The following is a 14,204-nucleotide window of genomic DNA, read 5'->3' on the forward strand; positions in this document are numbered from 1 at the left end:
AGGGCCTTCTACAAACGGCTGCTTCAGCGCAGAATGACAGGATGCTGAAACAAATGAGAGCTGCAGAAAGTGTTGAGTGCTGAGTTAGGAGCAATGAATGGAGAGGAAGAGATGGACGAAACTGCAGAGTTAGGGCATGAATTAAAGTATGACATCACTTTCCCCACAATTCAGACAGACAGTGCTGTGTTTATGGGTTAGCTCCATTATTACAACTTTGTTTTATCAGATTAGTAAAGAAAACTGCAGTGAGAATATGGTGTGAATAGAGCTTGAGGCAGACGGAGACAAACCAGGTTTTGTTTGTACCATACTGCCTGTAGCCGTCACCATCGGGTCACACGTTTAGCAGCAAAATCATAAATGGTGCCACACAGTGTACAAACATGAACAGGAAGTAAATGCAGACCAATCTTTACTTCTGTATTTGTCACAAAATAGCAGCTTTCATTCAGAATTAGTAATAAAAGAATATTCTGCATTGCAATTGGGAACTAAATGTGTAATGCAGCTGCAAAATTCCTGTAAAAGCTGATCCAGATCTGACAGTGAATATGCACATTTTAAATCGGCTGCCATCTCACGTAAACAGTAAACGTCACTTGATTCATTTCAATATTCTTTAACCAATTGAGTTTTATTTGCATAGCACCAAATCACAACAACAGCCAACACTAAACTACTATATCAAACCAACATGAGACCTTTTCATTTTTAGCTCAATGTTCGACATGAATCCCCTCGTACGTCTGTGATGTCAGGCAGCACAAGAGTTCGGTTGTAGTTTTCAGTTACTTCACTGCAACTCAGGAGGTAGACTGTGTTTGGGCAAACCACCGTGTCACGTGTACTCCTGCTTTGAGACTGACCTTGTGCAAACACACTAGCCTCATTCAAGAGGGAGCAACTGTAAGCACATACACGCACACGCCAAAGAGCAAGGGGTGGAAGCACACAGCCCATTGTAATAAGTTAATAATCCACGTAACTACAGAGCACTTCACTTGCTGCTTCAAAGGGCTTTTGACTATCAAATCCATTTTACATTCCATAGCACTGCCTGTATCTGGGTCTCCATTTACATATCTGAATAATGAACAAACTCGTCTGTCTAATTAAATCCAGAGGCGCTCCTCAGTCACCAAAAAAGGCTTTTCAGAGCCAGATAATGTGTACAGTAGAGCACAAACTGTCCAGTTTGGGGCTTCGAATTAATGTCCGCCATAACCATCGTTAAAATGCTGGTAGGTTAAACTAGGTTACAAAAATCGAGAAGTGCATGCCTAGCCCAAGCGTCAGAAATATTGTGCCACGTGCCGCAGAACGCGATGTCAAAATCACGGCGCAACAGAGTAAGCTTGAAACATCATTGGGGTGAGGGGAGGTAGACACCATGGAAGAGCGACACAGAGTAATAATAAACAATGATCAAATGTGTAGTGTTGCATAAATACATAGGAGGCTTTATGGGCAGCCCCCAGCAGACTGGGCCTATTACAGCGTAACTAAAGGTCACAGACTCGTCAGCCTGTAAGCTTTATCAAAAAGGAAAGTTTTAAGCCTAATCTTAAGCACAGAGACTGTCTCCCAAATCCAAACAGCTGGTTTCACAGGAGGACCAGCTCTCAGGTTCTGGAAGCTGAACGCTCTGCCTCCCACTCTACCTTTAAACATCCAAGGAATCAATAGTAAGCCAGCGGTTCGAGAGTAAATAGCTCTATTGGTGGTGACATGGCCCCATGAGGTCTTTGAGATGAGATGGGGTCTGATTTTTCAAGACCTTGTATGTGAGGAGAGGTATTTTAAACTAGATTCTGGATTTAACAGGGAGTCAATGAAGAGAAACTAATATGGGAGAAATCTGCTCTCTTTCTAGTCCCTGTTGGTACTCTTGCTGCACCATTTTTGATCAACTGGAGGCTTTTTAGGAAGTTGTTAGAAAACCTGATAATAATGAATTAGTATCCTGGCATTTTTGACCAGTTACCCAGCAGACAGTGTTGGTGTCTGCTGGGTAATGTTGTGTGACAGCCGGAGGAGGCAAAGACGGCATTCTTGGTATCAATACTGTTGCAAATGAGTATCTAATGTAATAGTAATTTTTATTATCAACTTCTGATTCAACCTTATATAAATAACCCTAGCTGTAACACTACGGGATCTCTTCAATTGATTTCCATCAGTCTGTGGTGAAACGTATGGCACCGCGCAGTAGGGGCTCATGTATCAGATTCCATGTCTGTCTTTTATCCCTCCTCTCAGGGTTTGCAACACCAGCATATAGTCCTTAATCTTGGTGCATCTGTTGGCCCACAAAGCTCCATTAAACAGCCGGACCACTCCGATAAGGTTATTGACTTAATGCTCAGTGACATAATTAAATTGAGTATTTAATCTGGCCACTGGAGTGGAGGAGCCCCCGACCCCCGCCAGACAAGAAGAGTGTTCATATCTTGCTGCCATTACAAATAATTTCTACTCTGATCGCTATTGAGGTGACCAGACTGGCTGAGAGTTGTCCTTTCCTGTCATCTGCAATAAAAACTAGAGCTGTGCCATATCATGCCTACATGCCTGAGAGCCCTGTGTCAGCCTCTAATCACAATTCAGTACCTAAAAGAGAGCCTCAAACAAAGCACTGTAGTCTGCAAACTATGTGAGAAGGTGGAAGCCATAAATATGTTTCACCACTTCAGGCAAAAATACGCCATCAAATACAACCAGGTTACAAAGGAGAAGATACTAGCAGGTGGTGATGTGTGACCAAAATGACTGACTCAAATGAGCATCACTGGAATAATCGCTAGTTCCACTCCACACGACAGGAAGAGCAAACGGTAGATGGAAATTACTGATACATAAGTGGAAAACCAAAACTTTAAGCAGATTATTAAAAGCTTCACCTACAATCCCAGTCAGAAATATTTTACAAGGTTACTTTAGCCACTGTTAAAGTGTTAAGCAGTTATTTTTCACTTAAAATGTCCAGGAGAAAAACTGGCTAGACTACTTTTGTGCTTACAGTTGACTTCAGTGGGAAATCTACGTTGTCCCTTCGACCGTAGCTGGAAACCCCTCTTAACCCTCCACTCAACCTGACGTGCACTACCCAAGAAAATTAACTATAGGTTGGGTCAATGCAACCTGCAACGATGTCCGTGAGCGTGGTGGTTTTTCCTTTATTTATTATTTTTCCAAACGGTGCAGACAATTTACATTACAATGCATCTACTATGCTGACCAGGCGTCAGACTTCAAGCGGATGTCAAAAAAGTGTAACAGGAAGGACGACTCGGCCAACAGGTTTCCAGCAGAGTATAATCTAGGCTTAACCTTCAAGCTGTGACAAGGCTGGCAATACAGAGGTGACAAAGGAGGCAGAGTATAAACTTCCTCCTCTTTTTCTACATTTTTCACAACCAAGACTTCAAAGAGAAAACGATCTGAAAATGTCTCCCTTTATCCCATCTTTAAACTAAAATTACACCTTCCCCCTGCCTTCCTTTAACCTGTAAACATTTGCTGATTTCAGGCATACCCCAACAATAACCACTTGGTACCTTTTAGAGAAAACGTCACACTTTCCGTACAGTATTCACAGATGCTTCATCAACGCCTAAACGGATGAGCTGCTGCTGTGAACAGCCATCCACAGTTCATCAAACCTTCATCCGGCCTTGAATTCTCCCCACCTGTTCATTACAAGAATGACAGCAGACACCAACCGATACAAAGCTGCTCCTTTATCTCGTAAGGCAGTGTTTGCCTTCACTTCAGCTCATGACACCACCTGACAATGGTTTGCTGTGAGGATATTGGTTTTGACACCACATGCTCCTCCATTTGCCAAAACGAGAGCATTCAACACCCAGCCCCCATCACCTTTTGACCTCTGGCACCTTGCCTGTGAGAGAGTTTGTGAGGTGAGTGTTGTTTATTAGAGAGGCACTTAACAACCTCTGTTGCTACAAATCCTGGCTGTTGAATGCTGACATCTTTCAAGGCGCTTACCAATTAATACTTAAGTCAGTCCTGTTATGCATGAGACCTGTTCAGTTATACCGAGAAATCAAGTTAAAAAGCTGTAGGTACAGAAAAGTAGGAGCACACTTGCTACTATACTGTTAGAATGAAACATCTGAAGAAAATGGCAACCAAGCACTGATATTTTCATGTAAAGTTTTCTCCTGTGCATATTCTAAACTAAAATTACTGCAACAATAAATAGCTGTTCATTTATCTTGCACCTTTTTAAAACTCCAATTTTCTTCCATTTTTGGCCGCTGGAGGTCGAGCATTTATACCCCATAAGGACCCCATAATGAGGACATTTACAAGCTCATTTCACAAGACCAGAAAGCTCCGTTTCCTGCTGACTGACTGTATCCATGTACAAGCACGAAAACATGTCAGCTACTGGTTTTGCTGGTCAACAGCATTTCACTCAGGGACAATGAAAATACGTGCCCCACTTAAGTCAGCCAGACCCTACTTTAGCTGTTCTAATACCAACACATGATGAAAGAACTATACAAAGACTGCAAGAAGTGACGAGTTTTATCAGATGGGGAAAAAAAGAGAAAAACAAAACTTTGTTGACTCAGTCAGCTGGACTACACCAGAGTCTGAACTAAAGTCCATGTTTGGTTGTTGTTTTGCTGTAACGCCCTGCATCGCTGCAGCCTCTGGCTTTCACAATTTAGCTGCTTGAAAACCTGAAGAAAGACTGCCAGTCACTTTTTATTTCAAGATGCTAACAGCAACAAGCAGCTCATGATGGTTCTCCCAGCCTTGGCAACACTCTGAAATACATGAGCAATTATTGCCATTATAATTAGGAGGATCATAATAAACCTTCAGCTCTGTGATGAGGCAATAAAAGACACTACACAAGAAAGGCCGAGCATGATCCATGGTCACACACTCACAGTCCCTCTTTTGGAGAGCCCCCGTGACACCTGTACCAGAGTGTACATTAATATCATAATGACATTTTACACAAGCAGCTACAAACTAACACAGACCCAGATCCGACCTTTGCCTTTAAAGAATATCATTAATAGATGAGGACAAGATCTCTCTCTTCTGGTTTTCCGATTAAAAGCCTCTCCAGGCAACACTTTCGCGTTGAGAACAAACTGTTGTCTTATGATGGGATTAAATATTTTTATGCTGGTTTGGGCTCAAAACTGACTCTGACATTTTATTTTGAAAAACTAAATTTGTTTCGTCAATGAAAAAGAAATTCTGTTGTTTTGTTTTTTTTGTTTTTTTTTTTAAATCAACGGACCGAACACTCAACAGATAAAAAAAATAAAAGGGGGGTGACTTTAAAAAAAAAAATTATATTTGCACTCAAGTAATAAAATAAAAAAAGAAAAGACGCATAATGTCCCATAAAAAGCAAGGAGTGGAGCAGCGGTTCCTGGAGGACGTGTACGGAGTGAGTTCACTTCAACGCTAGCTAACCCAACTCTCATCAACCTGCTCCAACTGCTCCACCACTAATAGCGAAAAGTCTGTAAATAACCAATAAGGAGCACGTGTGTGTGGATTTGTGTGAAATCCACATAAATATTGGTAAATAAAGGTTTTCACCCATTTCCCCGACATTACTGATCACAAGGCAGAAGTTTGAACACTTAGAGGAAAACAAGTGGAAAAAAAAATGCCAGTTTGATTTCAATGGGACAGATTTTCAGAGACTCACAGCACAGCCCTCACCCACACTCACCGTGCTCTGTGTACAACTCTTCGGTCACTCAGCTCTGGTTTACTCCTCCTTACAGCGAAGTTTTAGTAAAGTATCCAATTTTTCCGCAGCCGGTGCTTGTGCAGACAAATTAGCGGGCAAGAAAGCGAATCCTCCTCGATATTCCTGCCGCTCAGTCCATGCTTGGAAATTTCCTGTCAGGCGTCCAACTTTCACAACTTTACACACCTAATTTACCGATGAAAAACAGCGTGGTTACTCCATGTAGCAAAAAAAAAGTTTCTCCTGGTTCTCTGCTTGGTTTCATTCAGCAGCTCTCTGCCGCCACATGCGCCCTGTAAGCAACAGTGAGAATACTTCGCTCAGCGCCCAGCTCTCCACAGGCGTAAAAAGGGGGCTGGCGAAGGGAGGATACATGACGCTCCCTTCAAGTGCTCCTCGTATTTTACATAACCACGTGCGAACGTAAGGTAATCTGTGTTAAATAGCAGTGACCAGCTTTAGCTGCACAGTGAGAATGTGAAATTCACAGAGAAACCCCGGGATCCCCCCACTGACATGACCGCTGCAGACAAAATAGAAGAAGTCTGTTGCTTTATTACGCATTCAGATTGTGTATCATGTTTTTAAAAAGTAACTATGTAATAAAGTAACTAATTACTTTTGAAAATAAGTCATCAGTAAAGTCGTTACTTTCTTGGAGAAGTAATGAGTAATTAGTAACTAATTACTATTTTCAAGTAACTTGACCAACACCAAGATGTGCTTCTTAAAAGATTTTGAGTGGTTTTGTCTTTTGATGTTCACCAGACCACAACCTGCGAATTTAAATAGATAACTTTCACTCCATTTTCATATTTGTAGTACAAAAACCAGTGACTGTTAGGATGGAAAGTTTATTGAACGCAATGACAATAGTGTAAAGTCTGTACTTCCACCAGTTCCTGAATGCAGCATCAGTTGCTAGAGAGCCGGCTGATGCATGGCAGACCCCTTCTGGCCAACAGGAAACATGCATGGACTACATCTGCCAGTGTGACCATAGACTTTATTACATCAAATAGTCCTGCTTTAAGAAAAACTGACGTCCATTTTTCCAGCCCCAGGAATCTATATATATATATTCAGAGAGACTCAAAGGGCCAAATATGTGATAAAAACACAATCATCAGAATAACTCTTTCAATATTGCAAATGTATGTTGCTGAGAATTCATAAAGTCAACATACAGAAATATTAATAGATAATCTTTTGCTGACTGGTTTGAAAAAACCAAACAAGCAGCAGTTGTTTACTATAGTGAACCATGAAACAAACATTCACAACACATTAAGTCAGCGTGACTGGAACTGTTTGTTGTGTGGGATGACTGTGGTGTTATTCAGGGTGCAGTTCTTATCCACTGTTCAGTTTAGAGATGCCATGTCACACTGCGGATCAACAGAGACCACACAGAGATCACAAAACCCGCTCCACACACTTTTTATCCTCAAGGAGAGTCTCTCTCTGAATCTTTGTCTTCTCCTGTGAAAAGAAGCCTTTTATCTTACCCTTTTTAATTCTCCTGTAATGAGGGTTGAAGCTAGATAAACTTCAAAGATCACACTCAGCCCCACCCACCACGGCACTTGTTAAATCCCCCCGAGCTCTAATACAAGACAGTAGAGTCTGTTCTGCTCTCACTATGTACACTCATTATAATAATCATGTATATTTATCAGGGACATTTGCATCCAGAGCATGGAGCTCTTTTTGTGTCACAAAAGAGTTGTACGCGATGCACACACTACAGCACAGATGAAATTAGTGCAAAAAAATAAGATCATATTTTTTAGACATTGCTATTTCAGATAACTGAATTATTTCTTTTTGATTATGCAAAGATCCTCAAAACCTCACTGAAACATCAAAGAAAGTATATTTACATATAGTCTACACAAGAATATCTCTCGAGAAGATAGAAGCCACATTTTATTAATATAGGGTTGGGTTCCTGTTTTCTTTTCATGCCACTTCATAGTCTTAGCTTCTTATCATGCACATTAAAAATCCATCCATCCATCCATTCGCTTCCGCTTTTCAGGGTCGCGGGGGGCGCTGGAGCCTATCCCAGCTGTCATAGGGCGAGAGGCAGGGTACACCCTGGACAGGTCGCCAGTCTGTCGCAGGGCTAACACACAGGGACAGACAACCATTCACACTCACATTCACTCGCACACCTAGTGGCAATTTGGATTATCCAATTAACCTATCCCCACAAGCTGCATGTCTTTGGACAGTGGGAGGAAGCCGGAGTACCCGGAGAGAACCCACACAAACACGGGGAGAACATGCAAACTCCACACAGAAACACTCTGGCCTGATGGTGGAATTGAACTCAGGACCTTCTTGCTGTGCGGCAACAGTGCTAACCACCGTGCCACCGTGCTGCCTCACACACATTAAAAATATTAAACATTATTGTAATCTATCACCCTTCTCTGGCTGCTTGCATGTACAACACAACCAATGACTGATCAAGCACCTCTCCTTCAGGTGAGTGGTCCAGAGACATCCAGTGCCCTTGGGTCCAAGCCGTTCTCAGGTTTGTTCCCCCGTTTTAAAAAGCCTTGTTATCCTTGTAAGGAAGAGTACTCCCTTACTTGTATTATAACTTGTACAGCACTTTAGGAGCACTTTATGTAACATCACACTTTAACCCTCTGGGTTTGTTCAAAATCACGACCCTTTCAGCTTGTTTGTGGCCAAAAGTGTCCACCGACAGATTAGGTTTTATTACTTTTATGGGTTTTTTGTGCCATTTTTTTTGCATAAAGCTTTTAACTAACTTCAGTTTTTTTCATAAATATAAAATAGTTATTACTTTTCACATTTTTAACCCTTTAAACACCAGTTTGTTTGTCCACTGCACTAGCTGGAAGACAACATTACATCTTGCAATTTTCTATAATTGCATTGCTACTGGAATTTCTTGTATTATTAATAGTAGAGTCTGGGGCATGTAATTGATTCACATGAACATTGCTTATAATGCATTGTTATTTTTGTGCAGGGAGAGCAAAAACATAAAAACTCCCTCTCAGCTTGTTCATGGCCACAAATGGCCACCCCTTGTTTACGTTTACAAAATGTTATAAAATTCATATATATTAACAAAAATTTTCACTTTTTTTGACTTGATTTTTTAGATTAGCATCAGTGCTGTTCATGAAACTCAAAATTTCATTCAAATTCAGAATTTTAACCCTTTAAATACCAGTTAAATCAAATAATCCTAGGAACTCATAAATGGAAAAAATTGTAAAACCCCAATCTTTTTCCAAATAAAACATGCCATCTGATTTATTTTCCAACCATGGTGGAGGTAGATGTATAGCAATAATTAACAGTATGTATGACTTTTATGCATCTTTGTTTTTTTGTGCAGTGACAGAAAAACATAAAAACTTCCTCTCAGCTTGTTCGTGGCCACAAATGGCCACCCCCTGTTTACGTTTACAAAATGCTATAAAATTAATATATATTAAGAATAATTTCCACTTTTTTGGACTTGGTTTTTTAGATTAGCACTGGTCCTAGTCATGAAAACCAAAACATAATACAAATTCAGATATTATACCCTTTGAAAAGCGTAGTAATAATATTATGTATTATTACTATGCTTTTGGGGGAAAATAGTAATAAAGTTCAGATTTTTTAGCATATGAATGATGCAGGTCATCATTGCAGGTCAGTAACAGTAACAGTAATAATGATTTATTTTTACTTTATTTTTTTTATTATTTTTTCTTTGGGGAGGGGATAAATGACCAAAAAGAAAATCACAAAAGGTGTGTTATTAGCCAGAAAAGCAATTTAATGACCAAATAACCACTGAAATGTGTGTCTTGCAGTTGTTGAGGTCACCAGCATGTGTCCCAGCTCTCCCAGCATCACTCTTCATTTGTAGGTTGTAGAGGACTCCCCCACTTCAGTGAAGCTGTTTCCGGTGGGACAAAGGCATCGTATCCCAAGACATCCAGGAGATTGGAGAAAAGAGCCATCAGCCATCAGTTAGTTTTCCTTCTACAACTCGAGGTGCCAACACCCTCTAAGTTATCCAAGCAATATTTGTGCCTATTGTAGTCCAGGATTGCTTCTTGCTTCCACGCATCCTTTATTCCCCGTCACTGACTGCTGGTTCCTTGTGTGTTGCTGTCAAAAGAAGCACATTCCTCCGTTGCTTTGGCATGTGGGATATCGCTGTGGTAGTTTTGGTGAAGCCAAAGACAGACAACAAAATCTTCCTCTGTTGCAACTGGAGGAGCTGGGGAGGAAGCTCTGGGTTGTTTCCCCTGTGCCAGTTTTCATCTGAGGAGTTCCTCTGCCAAGGTGACCAAAGGAAAGACGTTGTCCTCAGAGCTCCTCCGTCAGTTGGAGTCCGAACCCCTTTCCCTTCTTTACTTCCTGAGAACTTCCAGTGTTGTCATCCAACATGCTATGTATTGCTTTATTCTGGTTTAGGCTCACATCTCTACTTCATCTATAATCCTCCAATCCTCACACCTTCGCCTCCCGTGCAGGTTCGTAATGCAGGAAACTGCATACAGGCTGAGCCCTGGTTTGATACCAGTGGGCACTGGATTGTAGAGCAGTCTCTCTTCAGTGGTTTTCCTTTCATGAGGGATCCACTCAGTCGCCGGCTCCTCGGTCTCAGAAAATGCTCCTATGTTCTTTTCCATCAGCTGCTCGGCCTCCACCTCCATGCCCCCCAACCCCAATCTTCCCCCAAAGAAGAGGATTCAGGCACTGGCTAGTACTCTTCATCAGTGGTGATGCAATCAGCTTCTTTGGAGATTGTCCCCTCATCTTCTGGAGAGGAAGTTTCTTCATCTTGGGCAGATGACTTTTCTTCAAGGGCAGAGGACTGCTGCTGTCCTTGCTCTCTGACCAGATCATATAGGCAGTGATGACCTTCTTGCCATACAGCCAGAATAAATGATCTGGAAGCTGTTAGGCTTACTTACAGCAGTAGCTCTGTCTGCACCTGCATAAACTCCAGGACACGTTTACAAACAGTGTTTGTTGTTGTTTGCACTCCAGCTGCAGCTGCAGGTTTGAACTCTGTAAAATGTCCTGTGATTGGGGTTTTTTTGTTTTTGTTTTTAGAGTTAAATTTTGGGTATGGTGTCTTTTTATGAAAAATACAAGAGTAAAACTGCTTTTAACATGTGCTTCAAAGCTGAGTTTGACTGGGAACCTCAAAGCTCAATAACCTGCATCCACAGACACTCACTGCAGCCTATGTAATGTTTAATGCATCATTATTTATTCCAGTCTATCTTGCAAATACATGTTTGTGCTGCAATGTCATGCACAAACACAAACTATTAGATCCTTAAGATCAAACCTATGTCAAAATTGTTTCATTATTTTGGTCTATTGGAGTGTGGTAGGCCATCAAAGGCCGCTACTAGAAACTAGGAATGTTACATGAAATTGCTTGTTTGGTCAAAAATGGGTAAATGATGTAATTTGGTAAAAAAACATTAAAAACTACAATTTTCATGTGTTGACTTTAGAATGAAAGCAATTTTACCTAAATTGCATGATATAGTGTATATGGTGTATAGTGAATATTATTGATATTATTAAGGAGCTGATGTTGAAAATTAAAAAATCTGAAAGAAATACACACCTTTGGGAAGTTTCATTCCACTTGCATTAACAGAACGAAAATGGTTGAAAAAAGAAAAGTGAAGTGGCCACAAATGGCCAGGATAGAGCCCAGAGGGTTAAGCAATATTTGCACATCAATAACATTTGCACACAAGAAGTTTAATTATTTATTGAATATTTATTGAGTATTTTAACAATTCGCAGGTAGCCTCTGTTCCAGGTCCTGCACAGCTGCTCCTCATCAAGAACTGTAGTGGTTGTCTGTGAGAAGGAAAGAATTGTCACTGGGAGCAAATAAGGTTTACCATTTAGGAGAACTTAGGCAAATGTGTCACATGTCTTTTCTGTGTCCTCTCCAGGGTGTTTGGGCAAATGTTAAGGTGTAAGGGTAAAGTGTAGAATATTTCATCTAAAATATTTAATTGTATAAAAATGGTCAAATGTATGTATATATTTATTTAATTAAATGTTGGTGTATTGTAGAATGTTGGTGGAAGGTTGGGATTTGGAGTTTGTGCTGTGAGAAGGCTTGACATGCCAGTAACTGTCATAGCCTCAGAGCTATATGGGCTAAATGTACCATTCAACACAGCAACTTCAGTGACTACAGACAGCCTTTCCAAACTAACTTTCACGAGTCCTTCCTCCAAACTTTCAACATGTCTATTAAACTCCATTCTAACTAAACTGACCATGGATAGACTCGTCATTAATTCATTGTTCAATTTTAAATATGATTAATTTATAGCAGGACATGTACTCCATGCTGGCTGCTCCTAGTTAAAAAGCTTTTACTTGACCCGGCTAAGCTTCAGTCAGAAATGGCACTAGTGAAGGCTACAAATGACTTTTGTGGGGTGATTAAGCTCTTCGGGCTGTGATGCTCCGTTCTCCATACAGCCAAAGACATGTATTCTACCACAAGGTCTTCTTTGTGTTGTGCTTTTTAAAAACGTAACTCTTGCACAGCTTTTAATTCCACTTTTCAGTTTTTATGCATGAGTTATTGTTTTTATTCTTCTAGTTTCTGTATTGAATTTCATTCAGATTTAAACTTTTATTCTGTTTCATATTTCAATATTCTTTCTTTTATTTCATTTCATGTAGTGCTGCTTTTAATTCCACTATGATATGATGTCTATTGGCTGGTTGTTATGGGTCTGGTAATGCCATGGCTTTTGTGTGTAAAGCAGTATTCCTATATTTCTGGTATTAAGTAAAGGATCTGAGTACTCCCTGATGACGGTGGAAGAAAATGCTGTGGACACATTGCTCCAAAGTAGGCGTTCTGATTAGTTGAGATCTCGTGTTATTAAGGCTATAGGATGAGATTTACACTATTTTCACACTGAAACTAATCAGTGAAACTAATGATTTATTATCTTTCTCACCAATTTATTCAACTGTTTCCTTAAATTCAACTCACAGAACACTTTGGAAAAAAGAAGAAGTCCTGAAAACTGTTTGACTAAAGTGGATTCTGCCAGTGCCTCAGCAACAGAGAAATGAAGTAAAAGAAAAGGGCTGAGACAAGTTGGAATGTGTCCTAATATACTCCTGCAGACCACGAAGTGTTTAGTTTAAATGCACCATAAAACGGTGTGTTATTGTTGGACTGCTGTTACCTTTTAAGTTAACACTTTGGTCTGTGTAGATATTTGTGTAGACTGTGTGAAGGTTTCCGAGCACAAGCCTGTATTCATAACAGGATGACAGAGAAATGAGATGGAAAAGTGGGAAAGCAGAGTGTGAATGAGCACGCCTGTCGGTCAAGAGCAACACATTGCATTCACATCCGTGTGAAAAACACTGAGCCATTCATCTCCAAGTTTTACTCTCTCTGTGTCTTTCTCACACACACACACACACACACACACACACACACACACACACACAACCACACACCCGGACACACACACACACACACACACACACACACACACACACACTTCCAGGCTCTGCTCTGAAAGCCACTTGTCCTTAGAGAGGAAAGAGGAGCTCAGTGGCTGCCTATGATGGGGGATGGAGGACTGATTGGGAGACTGGCTGGTAGGCAGTGCATGACTGGGGGAGGTGTGGGTAGGCGTGGAGCAGAGAACAACCTTCCCCCATCCCCAGTATGTTCATTACTACATACCCAAATATGTGACTCGCTGTCCAGTCTCATCTCTATTGTGACTGATGGGAACAAAAATTCAGAATATAAGTAGCTGAGAGAGAGAAAGAGAGAGTAAACTCCTACAGGCTTGAATCTTTTACATGAAAGAACATGCACTGTTTCCATCCTTACTTCTGCAACGGGTAAAACATCACCTTTACTTTCTGCCTAGGGATAATTCCTCTTGTGCACCTGCCTACAAGAAAATGAAGATGTACACAACCCTTTACAGTAAACAACTGAGCTTTACCACAATTCTACCAAATTCGACTCGATTTAAGAAAGAAGAAGATGGTATTATCAACGATTTTCTGGAAATGTAAACCATGAACACTTAAACAACTGCAATTTTGCTGGTAAAAAGTATTCAAATTCAGTGAAGCACTGAATAAAAAAAGAAAAAGTAATAACCAATGTTCCCTCTAATTTTTCATGTGTCTGAGCGAACACACAAACTCCCTGAGCGGTCCCTTGGACCACTGTGAGAAACAGCAGGCGTGTGCACTGTGGTCACGCCAGCATCCAAGTTACGTGGTTTATTAAAATAATCTGATTACAGTATTTACATTTATGTTAGACTACTTTTAATTAACAGCTTTAGCCCACTTACAATGAAAATGTAAAAAAATCTTGTTCATGACCTGTGTAGCATGTTAACACTATTGGAAGCAAAAT

At 40.6% G+C, this 14,204-nt stretch overlaps 1 protein-coding gene across 2 annotated transcripts in view; it reads right to left on the reverse strand.

The window, feature by feature from the left end:
- The window catches only part of plxnb1b (plexin b1b), a 94,181-nt gene extending 88,081 nt beyond the window's left edge, over positions 1-6,100 (reverse strand). Inside the window, exon 1 of one of the 2 annotated variants that reach the window (XM_005938601.3) lies at positions 5,735-6,100. The gene's annotated coding sequence lies outside the window, so the exon portion shown is untranslated. The remainder of the gene's footprint in view (positions 1-5,734) is intronic. The other variant, XM_042226624.1, reaches the window with a different exon arrangement.
- Positions 6,101-14,204: the final 8,104 nt, after the last annotated feature.

This window comes from Haplochromis burtoni, unplaced genomic scaffold (genome assembly GCF_018398535.1).
Source record: "Haplochromis burtoni strain Fernald_Lab_line unplaced genomic scaffold, NCSU_Asbu1 Contig_221, whole genome shotgun sequence".
Lineage (NCBI taxonomy): Eukaryota > Metazoa > Chordata > Actinopteri > Cichliformes > Cichlidae > Haplochromis > Haplochromis burtoni.